This window comes from Lepidochelys olivacea (genome assembly GCF_965140295.1).
Source record: "Lepidochelys olivacea isolate rLepOli2 genome assembly, chromosome: 8".
Classification (NCBI taxonomy): domain Eukaryota; kingdom Metazoa; phylum Chordata; order Testudines; family Cheloniidae; genus Lepidochelys; species Lepidochelys olivacea.
The window spans coordinates 72385845-72398945 of NC_140418.1; the positions used below are offsets into that span (position 1 = coordinate 72385845).

Genomic DNA, 13101 nt, shown 5'->3' on the forward strand with positions numbered 1-13101 from the left:
CAGTTGTTGTGGGTAGTAGGTGGTCATAGCGTTTCTTTCACCAGGACATAAACCCCATGGTGTTAGGGTGGAGACAAATCTTCTATGCCATGTATCGTTGGAAGCCTGCAGGATCGATAACGTAATCGGGGAAGGAACACATAGTGTACGTTGCATCTAAATGAAGGGGGAAACTTAGTTTGGAGGAAGTGATAGTCAGCCGACAATAGGGGTGGGCAAACTTTTTGCCCGAGGGCCACATCGGGAAATAGAAATTGTATGGTAGGCCGTGAATGCTCACAAAATTGGGGTTAGGGTGTGGGATGGGGTGTGGGCTCTGGGGTGGGGCTGGGGATGAGGAGTTTGGGGTGTAGGAGGGTGCTCTGGGCTGGGACCGAGGGGTTCGGAGGATGGGAGGAGGATCAGGGCTGGGGCAGGGGTGCGGGAAGGAGTGCAGTGTCCAGCTGGGGGTGGGGCTGAGGATGAGAAGTTTGGGGTGCAGGAGGGTGCTCCAGGCTGGGATCGAGGAGTTTGGATAGCAGGAGGGGGATCAGGGCTGGGGCAGGGGGTTGGGGCGTGGGGAAAGGCTCAGGGGGTGCAGTCTTTGAGTGGCACTTACCTCTATTGGCTCCCAGAAGCAGTGGCATGTCCCTTCTCCAGCTCCTATGCGGATGTATGGCTAGGCGACTCTGCATGCTGTCCCATCCACAGGCACTGCCCCTGCAGCTCCCATGGGAGTGTGCAGGAGCCGGAGCGGGGCCATGCCACAGCTTCCAAGAGCCGAGGGGTGCGGCCCCCAACCCAGTGCCCCGGCTGGAGTGCTGGTGACCCAGCACCCTGGCCAGAGCAGGGCCAAGCTCCGTGGTCCGGCCCCAACCCAGCACCCCAGCTGGAGCTCTAGAGCAGGGCCGAGCCGCGTGGTCCAGCCCCCAACCCAGCACTTCGGCCAGAGCACTGGAGCAGGCCATAGTTTGCCCACCCCTGGTCTACAACATGACAATGGTGCCTTCATTTCCAATACCTCCTTTGGCACTGAAAATTAGATCCAGTGTGTGGCTGGCCTTACTGGATAGCTGAAATGACAGCAAAGGCCAGTCCCAGGTTTGCTGTGGTGGAGAGAAAGTCCCGGGCAAATTTATTGGTGAGGTTATTGACATAAGCCCTGAAGAGTCACGCAGTACTAGGCATTTGTGGGACCTCTAATAGGAGGTCTGATGCTACAGTTACTATCGCAAAGCTATCAGGGCAGATTGAATACCCCTGGGATCCCAAACTACTGTTTGTCGGGTAGCCCCAGAAGCAAGTAAGTGAGGTGAAATGTTCTGCATTTAAGGGGAGATAGTGGTGTACTCTGGAACCTTTTGGGGGAAGAGGTAGCAATAGGAGGTTCACATGCCCTGACAGCCAATCCTGAATTCTCTGTATTAGCATCAAAGAGGCAGAAGAGTACACAAGGTTATCCTGTAACTTGTTTTGTCTATCTGCTTTATTAATAATATTATTTTTTAAAACTTCTATTAGGTTATTTCAAACTCTCCTTTTACAATAAAGGGTTCAGGGAGCTACCTTGTCTGGATAACAGTCTCAGTGCTACTTCAGTTCTGTGTCTCTTACACTTACACTTACACACGCACAAAACAATCGTATGATGCTACTTCTAGTACAATATTTGTCTACAACAAAAGTATGATCAACAAGGGAGTGTTTTCAGAACTACACATTCATTTCATTTATGGCCGCTAATTAGAACTGAACCTAGACTAAAATGTAGAGTTATGCACTTTTCCTTAATACAGATTGTGTATGTGTGTGTGGGGAGGGGTTTCTTGTGTGTAGACATGTCCCTGAAGATAATGGAGAATTCTAAAATGTAACTAAATACAAAGAGAGTGGAATGGGTATTGTCTCTGGAGTGGCTAATTAAAGAATCACTTGCTGAACCTAGAAAACCCAGATTAATTTTTGAATGCTAATTAAGTACTGGCTGATTAAAGTGATTCATGTTCAGTGTGGAGCTTTGTACCATAGAACACTGGGCTGGACACCTCCTTTAGAGAACATTGCAAGGCTCATCTATTTCCAGCATCATTTCCTCAACGGAGACAATGACTATTTTCCCCTCTTAGGGTTTCTTTATACCAGAAAGTTGCCTTGCTTTAATTTAAATAATTTTAAAAACCGATTTAGATAAATGGATGCAAAACCTTGTGTAGACACTTACTTTGGTTTAAGAGTGGCTTATTTCAGCCTAGCTGAAGTCCGTGAGTAATGGACTTAAGATAAATGGATGTAATCTGCTCTTAAACCAAAATGATATTGACCTTAGATATTTCCCCTGTCTAAGGGAAGAAGTAGAAGAGGGTGGGAAAAACATAAAACCTTCAGCAGAGGATGGTGCCAAAAATATCTGATCAGAACAACACTGACGTTCATATTTGATATCTAGATGGAATGAGATATAACCAAAACTGCAACTCCACCCCGCATCCAGCCCTGCTTCCCCCACACCTAGGGTCCCCAGAAGGGAATTGCCAGCACAGCCCAGAATGGGCAGGAACACGCAAACCAGGCACCTCTGCCCCAGTGGCAGTGGCTTCCCCTGCGCCACAACTCCCTGCCAAGGTGGGCTGTCAGGAGCTCATCTCAGAATGGTCAGCCCTTGGATGCTGGCACCTGCAGCAGGGACCAGCCTCTCTGCAGTCAGACCTATGTGCCTCTGCTCCCCACCAACATGGAGAACAGCCTCTCTGAAAATGGTACCCCTGCGTGGCAACCCCATGCACCAGGTCCAATGGCACTCATTGAAGTTTGGCCCAATCACCTCTTCATCGTTGATGTCATTTCAGTGTTTAGAAGTGCATTTGATCTAGCCTCTCTTTTGGGAGGAGGAGCACAACATTTTCGTATGTATAATTTCAAGGTTGCTTATACAATAAAGGAAGTTTATAATAGATGCAGATTAATTTAACTATTTGTAACTTTAGCACCTATGTGGCCAAGATGGAGTTTACTCTTCAGGCAGGCTCTGGCCAAGAAAAGGGGTGCTCAGGAATGCAGCAGGGAAAAACCTGTTTCAAGTCCCCTAGAGTGATCACACATGCACACCAGGACAGTACAATGAATACAGGGAAGGGAAATATTTATTTACAGAAGGATGAATGGAGAAAAAACAACAAGAGGGCAGAGTGGGGGAGTAGTAAAACAGAGTTACACTCAACATGAGGCCCCCAGGCCCAGTGGTACCACCATATGAAAGGACAGACTCTGAGCAGTGTGTCTACACTCAGGCTATGTCTATACTACAGCCATGATCAATGCTCTGAGATCAATCCACCAGCAGTCAATTTAGCGGGTCTAGTGAAGACCCGCAAAATCAACAGCAGATCGCTCTACAGTTGACCCCTGTACTCTAACCACGACGAGAAGGGTAAGGTAAGTTGACGGGAGAGTTTCTGGAGGACCTCTGGGGACCTCTGGAGCTTAATGCATGAGCTTCTATAGCATGAGCTAAAAGCCAACTGGCTGTTAACTAAGGCCGTAGAGCAGACTCATTTTATCTCTCTCTCTCAGTGGTTTCAGTGCCATTAGATGGGACAGAACACCACACCCAGGTGTGTGGGTTACACTTGCTGTAGCCCTTTTGTCTGGAGCTACAGACACACACACCCTTCCACTCTCCCTCTCTCCATGCCCCTGGAACAACCAACATTCTCCTCCCCAGGAAAAGGTTTTAAAGGGGCCATGATCTCTAAACCCCAAGGCTTTACACATTATCTGGAAGTTAAAATATATAAAACAACAGATAGCTCTTCCAATTTGTGTAGTTTCAGGAATGGTTGGAAAGAACATTTATTTTTTATCTTTTCAATCAGATCTTGGATGCATTTAAATGCTTCCACCACTGATCTCTTAGTACTGTGCTTTGTCATAGCATATCTCAGTCTACCTATTTCTTTTCAACATAAACATAAGTAACTATGTTATCCACATGTGCCCAATCCTGCATTTCGTGTATACCCAAAGCTCTCACTGATTTTTGACTGCATCATTTTGAGGTTTGATCTCTTACTGTAGGGTTGTTATAGAGTGCAGTGTCATGGAAGTAACTTCTTTTTTCTTTTTAAATGAGCTTTCTCCTAAAGTTTTGATTTATAAAAATAAGGTTTTCCATCTGTTTTTATGTGTCACTTGCATCATGTGTACTTTACCATGTCATGTTGATGGTCTGGTAGATTGTTTGAAAGGCCTTTGAGGAACAGACATGCATTTGCAGAAGTCATTACACTGTAGGAAACTAAAAATGGAGACAATTATAGAAAATTCCAGTGGAAAGAGAAAATGTATTGTGAGAAAAGCCATAAAAGCACAAAAATACTAAAGTAAAACTCACTTCACAGTAGCCTGTATGATTCAATTGTAGATCAATATTATGTAGTTAATGCATTAGCAGTAGAGCATTAATTTGCAATTACTGCAGGCGATCTGATCCTCTGTGTTTCGTCCATTGACATAAATGACCTTTTGTTGAAAGAGATTCTGCAGTCATTATTTCTAGTGGATATAACAAAAAAGGGATAGAACAAAGAGGTTACTTTCTGCAATATGCATTTTTCATGGTAGAGGCTCCTGAATTTATACCCTGGTACGGCATATTTTTAGTAAATCTTTACTATTTAGTTGCGAAACTTGAAAAAGAACAATAGGTCTTTTCAAACAACTTTTTAGATTGTTATAAAATGTATAGGTCATGGTCATGCATGTCTCCATCACCTCCAGGCTGGATTTCTGAAAAACACTCTAGGGGTGTTTCTGTGCCACCTGGAATGCTACTGCTTCTGTTGCCTACCTCCTAAGAGCTAGACTCTGGCTTTGCCACAAAGCCCTGGCTAAGAGGCACCACATAACTGTTCTGCTTCAGAAACAGACTGCAGGCTAGATTGTGACTCAGAAAATCACAATTTAGTCCCTAGCTCCTCTCTTGCTGCAGGAAGGAAGTAAACTGTGTCAGACCCATACCTGACTTGTTGCTTTCCCTTCTGTGCCAGCTCAGATGCACTCAATAGCGCACTGGTGGGACTGACTCAAGGTTCTATCCACTCCCCTACCTTGCTTGTCAACTCCTCACCCGTCTGTCCCAGAGGGGCTGTTATCCCCTCCCTGAGAGACTTCTATCCGCCTCATACTGTGCCCCATGATATGGTTAGCCCACACATGGGATAACAATACCCTTGACCTCCCTTCCTGCTGTATGCAGAAGTATACAATGAAAAAAGCAATCTGCTAGTAAATGAGGCTGCCACTGTGACCATCTCACTGCCCCACATTCTGCACTGCCTACTTACGTCAAATTCAAGGTGCTGATTCAATGTATAAAGCCCCAAATGGTCAGGGACTTGATTAGTGAAAAAAAACTGCCCCCTCCCTTATATTCTGTCATGACACTGAAGACCAGCAAGGACACTTCTGCTGTTGGTTCCTGAGATAAACCCTCTCAAGCAAGGAACAGTTGGCTTTCTGGTAAGGGCCTGTTCCTGGGTACTTACATCCTCTGGTAACTGGTAGCCAGAGGCTGTTAGGTTCTAGGACTCAGATTGACAGGATTTTTTCCCCAGCAAGTGTATTACTGAGGCATTTAACTGAGGGATTTTTAGAACAGCAGGACAGTTTTGTGTGTGAATAAACAAGCTTTTGCATAGCAAAATAGGGGAGGTTTCAACTGTTTGCAATTTTTGGACTTGTATTCACAACACTAAGTCATAAAACAAATAATCACCCAGAGAAGTGAGAATGCAGAAATCTGTACCTCTCTGAGAGACGAGGGAATGGAAGATTCATGGAGATGCCAGTTATGGAAAGGAAATGTGCATGTAAAAAAACTTTCCATTCTGCATCATGGCAGCTCCACTGATCCTTTGCTGCTGTGAAGTAGCAAACAATGAAAAGAAGAAAAGGAGAGTAAGGCACAGAAGTGTGTGTGTAATCATGAAGCATAGCACCTGTGCCATATGTAGACTTACTTTGGGGACCACTCTAGTTGAGTGATAATTCTGTATACTGTTGATCAGTTTGACTACATGACCAAGTGGCTGGTCTGCAGATTTTCTCAGTTTTAGTCAAATCATCATCTTCCCACGATGAAGCAAATAATTTGGAAAAACGATCCTTGATGCCTTAATTTTCTTGTAACATCATAGTCCTCCCTAATACAGCACTTGATCTATGTTGAGAGAGGTTCTTTTATCCATGCAATTAGAGCAAAGGAATTGGAATTAGAAGGAAACAGAGAAATAGATTATCTGAAACTCGCAGTACATTTAGGAAAGGTTTTAACTTCTCTCAACATCCAGGTTATGCCATTTCTTTTCCTTCTGATACTTACTATTTGAGCAGCGAAAGGGGAAAGAAAAATCTCTTGGGAAGTGTGAAAGTGAGTTTTTATCATAGGCCTCAGAGGGTCAGAACTGTTTTATTCACGTGAATTTCATTCTTCAACGGGAATAGTAGCTAGTTCACAAATTCCTACAGCCACGCTGATAAAGGATGAAAGCAATTGTAGCTGAAATAAAATAAAACAGTACTGAAGGGAGAGACTCACAGGGATGAGAGGTTAATCATTGCCAAACTAAATTGAGGTCCGAAGATGGAAAAATTGGTTTGCTGGTTGGTTTTGATAGATGTGCAGCTTTCAAAAATCAGGCCACCTGAGGATGTGCATCAAGAGAAGATGCTCATTAGAGCTAGTTGGAAATGTTTAGATGAAACTTTTTTCCATAGAAAAATGCCAGTTTGTTGAAACCAAAATGTGTCACGGAAACTTATTGATGTCAATGAATATTTCATCAGGTTCTCAGGTTGTTCGTGTGTGTGTGTGAGAGAGAGATTTTCTCTGTAGCACTATGGTTAGAGCACTGCCCTGGGATGTAGGTTCAGATTCTTTCATTGCCTGTTCAGAATGGTCTGGAATGAAAACCTTTTTTCTGAGTCACACAGAGAAGCTACTTGAACCTGTCTGTCCATGAGTTAATGATGCTGTTCATTACTGAATGTGTCCTTTTACGGTGCTAACTCTTAGGGCCAAGGACAATCCATCCAGAGAGAAGTCAAGAAGTGATGGAATTCCTGACTTTCTAGCATTGTTTTTTATTTAACTGCACTAATAATAATAATTTCTCCCTATGTGTGAATATGATTTTTGAGGTAGAAAATGAACTGGATTTTAGAAGGGTTACTGACTCTTTCAGAATAACCTGGATCTGCCTTTCAAAATTAAGCTGCCAGGTTTAGGGAGCTTGATGAAGAGGAGACCTATCTTTGGAGGACTTGAGAAGGCGGGTCAGGAGAATAGTGCCAATGGCCTTGTAACTGCATGACACAGCTACTGATCTGATGCTGTACCAGCTGCTGAAATGCATGTAGGAAGATTGGAGGATTTAATTTCCCTCCACCATATTTTCCTACTCCTTGGCACAGGATAGAGGTTTGTGCCTTCTGATATTCCACAAGTACATGATGAAGTTAAAGACAGGTGTAGAATCTAAACATGTGCTTGGTCTGTTTACATGCTTCTTTTTAGCGTGTCTGCCTACAAGCATCTCCTTTGCATTGCATACCACTGACAATACAATGGTACAGTTCTTTATGGGTGACTGACCATGAGATTATGGGGCATAGCTGTAATGCTCAAGGCATGTGAAATCATATTTGTTTTCCTAAATAGATGGGTGTGATTGTAAAATCCTGCATGTGCCCATGTACTGAACAGGGGTTCGCTCTGTAACTCCTAGAACTAACAGAATACCATAGTCTCACATGAAAGTAATGCAGAGCATGCCTTTTTAATCTGCAGATCAGCACAACTCTCACAGAATTTGATCCCTCTAAGCTGCTTACTCAGAATCTAAATGGACAAACATTTATGTACCTTTGTTCAGTTGTAATGTTCAAAAGAAGGATAAGAAACTCTCATCCAACTCAGACTTGCATCTTGATACTGCGTTCTCAAACCTTGTTAAATAGCATCCCATCTGCTACCCTATATCCCTAGAGTAGTTTAGCAGCTAATGTGAATAAATCAAATAATTTCATCTATATTTTATCAATACTTAAGAAGATTTTTCTTAGTCATGAACTTGTCCTTTTAGAAGAGAGGTTCTGAAACTTTTTTTAGAGTGTGAACCATTGTCTTATATACCACCTCCCCTCATTCTCACAATCATGTAATGTCTTCCAGGCAACTACAGCAATTGCTTATATAGAGAAATAATTTTAGGAAAGTATACAATGTATTTTTAGCTGTTGTAATTTAATTTACAGCTATAAAGGGGGAGGGGGAGCCAGAATTATGTGACCAGACAGCTCTCCATGGACCACCATCTGCAGACTACTAGCAGTCTAAAGATGACAGTTGGAGAACCTTTGCCCTAGAACATTATATTTGGATGCTTACATTCTTATTACACACACCCCGCATTATAGGTAGATGCTGAAATAGTCTAGGGATGCTGGATGTGCTCTTTTTGATTTCCTGATTCGTTGAAGATTTTCTGTGTCCATCTAAATCATTGCTTAGAAATTGCAAAATAGATTTATTCATCTTCATGTGCAATGGTTATGCAGCATGTTTCACTATGTGGCAGAGAATGTTCTTCACAGGATTGAGTAGTCTGCTACTAGCTACAGAAGATACAGTTTTTAAAATCATATGTAAGCATTACTAAGATTTAAATTGCACGTTTACCGATCATGAATGTCCTAGTTTTCTCAGGAATATTAGATTACACCCATTAGCTGGCAAGGCTTGGGTAGGTCCCTTCATGAAGTACCTTGTATTGCTTTTATGTAGTACAGTCTGTCTTCAATATAACCTAAGCCAATAGAAACTAAACAAAAAGACAATGATCTCAACTGTACATTGAAAAAAATAGCCTAAAGATATTCATAAATACTTCTCAGACAAAAAGGTAGATTTATGTATTTAACAGTGCTCAGGAAAAATTTATAATGAAAAAAAATGCATTAAATGATGATGATAAATACGTTTAAGATTAGATACATATTATAATACAAAATCAAAGAGGCTGAGTAACTCTTTTCCTTACCTTCTGGGCATATCAGTGAGGAACATTTCAAAGCAAACTCATCCAAATTAATATAAAAGCAAAACTGCTTATCCATTGCAGAACCTTTCGAAGGTACCTAAGAGGAATTTTTGTTGTTTATCCCATTGCTAGAGTCAGAATATTAGAATGTGGGAAGTCACGGGCAGATTTTCTAACAGAATGGCATTCAGGAGCTATTTTATGTAGAGATCTTGTGCAGTTTAGTAGCAACGCTGAAATAAGTCTCTTCCTTTTGGGAGAAGTAAGATGGCATTCTGCTAAATGCTAGAATTTTATCACTTGGGGGAATAAAAAGCTGCCAGAGAGGTCTAAGAATATAAAAGCATTTGAGATCTCAGAAGGAGTTTAAATCAATGCACTGCCACAGTTACAGTGCAGATGAAAGAGCCTGCTGTCTCAATTGCCAGGAAACTACTTAGAAACTCTCCCTTTGATTTCTTTTGGTAGTCCATTAAATTACCGCTAAATGCAATAGATAGGGACATCAGTGCTTTGATGTTGTATAGCTACAACAAATGGAAACTAATATGGTAGAACAGTCAACCTTTGTGATTTGCATGTGTATATACAAATACATACCCATCAATCTCCTTATCTGACTGTGTATCTCCACTACCAGTCTGTCTACCTAGTGTACCTCTTTTCATTACAATTACTATTATTTTGTGCCCATTTTACAACAGAGAGCAAAGCATATATTTTTGATGGAAGGAAAAATAAAATTGTCTCTCCCCGCTACTTCTAAGCTATGAATGGTGTGAATTCAGTAATGATAGAGAGCCACAGTAGTGCTTTGAGACAGGTTAGAGTAGCAGTTCTACTGCTAACCAGGACTGATCGTGATGGAGAAACATTGCCTTGATGATACTCAGCACTGAAGCATTTTTGTTATCACAATCTAATCATTGCACAAATATTTACACCACTTGAAAATTAAGAGTGTAATAAAACATATAGGGTCAGATTATCTGGCTTTATCCAGCTCTTTGCTCTATGAGTGCTGGAAAGGGACAGTAAACTTTCTGCATGTCCTTAGCTGGGAATTGTGTGGGGAGATACAGGGCAGGGATGGAACTGAAGGAGTGTGGAGCTAACGTTCACTGCTGCCTCTGTGGCACCAGCTCTTCCACAACCACCCTGGATTCTGCAGAAGTTTCTCCATGGACTCCAGAGTCCATCCTGGTGAGGAAGGTGAAGACTGAAGCTCCAGGGTGAAGAGAGAGGGGAACAGGATTGGGACTAGAGAGAGGTATATATCTTCCCCCATCCAACCCCACAGAAATTATATGAAAAAGATAATACACCTCCTACTTGAAATATCTTTTCCAAATAATCCTCTCCTCCCCTGCCACTTCTCCCAAGAAGGCGTTCACCATCTGGGGAAGTCTTTAAATGGAACTGCACAGCTAGTGAGTTGGTAGGGGCTATTCCAGGGTCCTGGCTCAGTGCAGGGGCACAGGCGCTTTGCATGGATGGCCCTAACCTCCCACAGACCCTGTGGAATATGATGAGTTTGGGGCAGCCCTGCAGCTTTTTCTGCAGAGAACAAAACAAAACATGACACGCTGATGTGTGGGCATTTCCCTCAAAAGCAGTTACTCTCGGCAAAATCCAGTGAACCCAGTAGGAAATGTGCCTCAGTAAAGTCTTCAGGATTTGTGTTTTGTAATGATGATTATAAAAACCCAGCAGGCCATTTGTGAAGTTTCATTATCACTGATGTAATAAATGCACATTATTGATAATATCATTTTTTAAAAATACGGAATGTGAATTAAAATGTTTCAAATAGAAGCTAATTATCAAAAACAAACACGAAACAAGTAATAAAAAGAACTCTGCTGACACATTCTCTCTAGCTCGCTGCTGAGTTTTTTCCAGATCCCATTGACAAAGTTATATAGATGTATCCATGGTTATTTATCCATATATTAGGGTGGTAATTTCTTATACTGTACATAAATAGGGATCCTGCAATGTATGTGTGCCTCTCACACTTGCAGTTTCACAGAGTTTGATCCTGTGATGCATTCCAGAGGTGCATTCCCCAGTGAAATCATATAAAGTGCATTTAACTTAATGAGTTACCGTTGCATTATGCAGCTCAGGATCAAGCCCTTAGAATTTATTCTTAGGTTATCTGAGATAAAATTTCTCAATATATTTATTTGTGTGTGTAAAGGATTGGAAGCACAGTCCCTCCATTCCCCAGCCCCCGTCCTCCCAGTGGTGTTGTGCCTGTCACTGTCAAACATTAAATACTATTAAATAAGGTTCGGTATATGGAGAACTCAGCCTGCTTAGTACCATGACAAACATACCTTTAAAAATCCTTTTAACCTTTTATTAAAGATACAGAAAAGAAGGAAAAACAGCATTTGAAATGTTAAGTAAGGCTTTTATTTTAACAATATACCTTGTTCCCTTTCCCTTTAACTGGAGAGAGTTTGAGAAGGGGAAAAAACCCTTGTTTGACAGTCTTTTAAGTGATATCAAAGATGGTAATAATTATTCTTGTGAGTAATAGAGAAGAAGTTGGTTGAAATGAGCTGGAGCTTCTTGTTGCTGCTGTTTTTGTTAAAGCCCGATCCCATTTCATCTCAGGTTGTGTTTGGGATTCAACTCTGGCCAGTATCAGTGGCAATATTATCTAGGTCCCTCTGTCTGGCACAGGCTGGTCAGGACATCTCTCAGGATTAGGATGACGAAGGTCCAGGATCCCACGAGATAGTGAGGGTGGGCAGCCATGATGATGAAGTTTGCTTCAGTGGCCCCTGGTTGTTCTTTTCCCCAAAAATCTCTTTAAGGATCCAAAAAGGGAATGATAAGTGGAATAGCCCCTCCCTTCATTAGTTTGTCCACCAGTGAGGCCTTGTTTCCAGCACATCGGTTTTGGTTCATTAGTTTCCAGACAACATTCTGTTGTTTGCCAGGCATGATCGCAACACAGTCCTTGAGTTGTAGATGTAGTCTTTTTGTTTAGAGTAATTCAGCTTTTCCCAGCAACATTTTCATTATAGGTTATTGTGATATCTTATGAATTTTCACATTTTAGGGGAGGGATAGCTCAGTGGTTTGAGCATTGGCCTGCTAAACCCAGGGTTGTGAGTTCAATCCTTGAGGGGGCCAATTAGGGATGTGGGGCAAAAATTGGGGATTGATCCTGCTTTGAGCAGGGGGTTGGACTAGATGACCTCTTGAGGTCCCTTCCAACCCTGATATTCTATGGTTCTATGAATTTAGCTTAACAAAGAGAAGGTTAAGGGGTGACTTGATTACAGTCTATATTTTTACAGTTGAGCTCGCAATTAGAGTAAATTTAAATTATCACAACAACTCGTCTGACTTTTAGTTTGCTATCATCTTCTGTACATTCTTAGGTTATTTCAATTCATAATGTTGCACCATAATATGGTAAAAAGTAAAAGCCTCTCTACTTATAAGGTTATAACAGGTATCCTCCAGTGTATCTCATGTGTACACATCCTGTCAAAATATTTCAGAAATTCAACAACAGAATCTGAACTTGTTTTAAGTGACATGACATAGCATGACTTTTAACAGTATTTTTTCTTACATTTTAAATATTTTTAAATAGCTAATAAAAGTGTTACACATATGCTTAAAAAATAGAACCTTTTAGCGAAGAAAGAGGTTTAAATAAAGCATCAGTTGAGTTTTCAGTTAAATAACCTGTGGAGGAAATTATTATGATGTTCTCTATAATTGCTCTGAAAAGAAAATCTCTAAGTCTATGGAAGGCATAACAGACCTAATTAATGCTCACCCTGTTTCTCCAGAGAAACAGATTTTGTGTAATGTAAATGGGCTGCATAGGAAATGTTCTTGTCCATATTTCATAGTTATTTCCCTTTTTTCCTGCAGAGCTGTGGTGTACGATATTTTAAAATGTACCTTTCTTCTTCTGAACTGCAGCTTGTATTAGTTTGTGAAACCATGTGTAAAATGCTGATATGTTACCTAGGTCTTTTTTTCCCCTAAG

The 13101-nt window shown here is 41.5% G+C and overlaps 1 protein-coding gene across 1 annotated transcript in view; it reads left to right on the top strand.

The window, feature by feature from the left end:
* DPYD (dihydropyrimidine dehydrogenase) overlaps positions 1-13101 on the top strand; it is a 537067-nt gene that overhangs the window by 465054 nt on the left and 58912 nt on the right. The window lies entirely within an intron of this gene.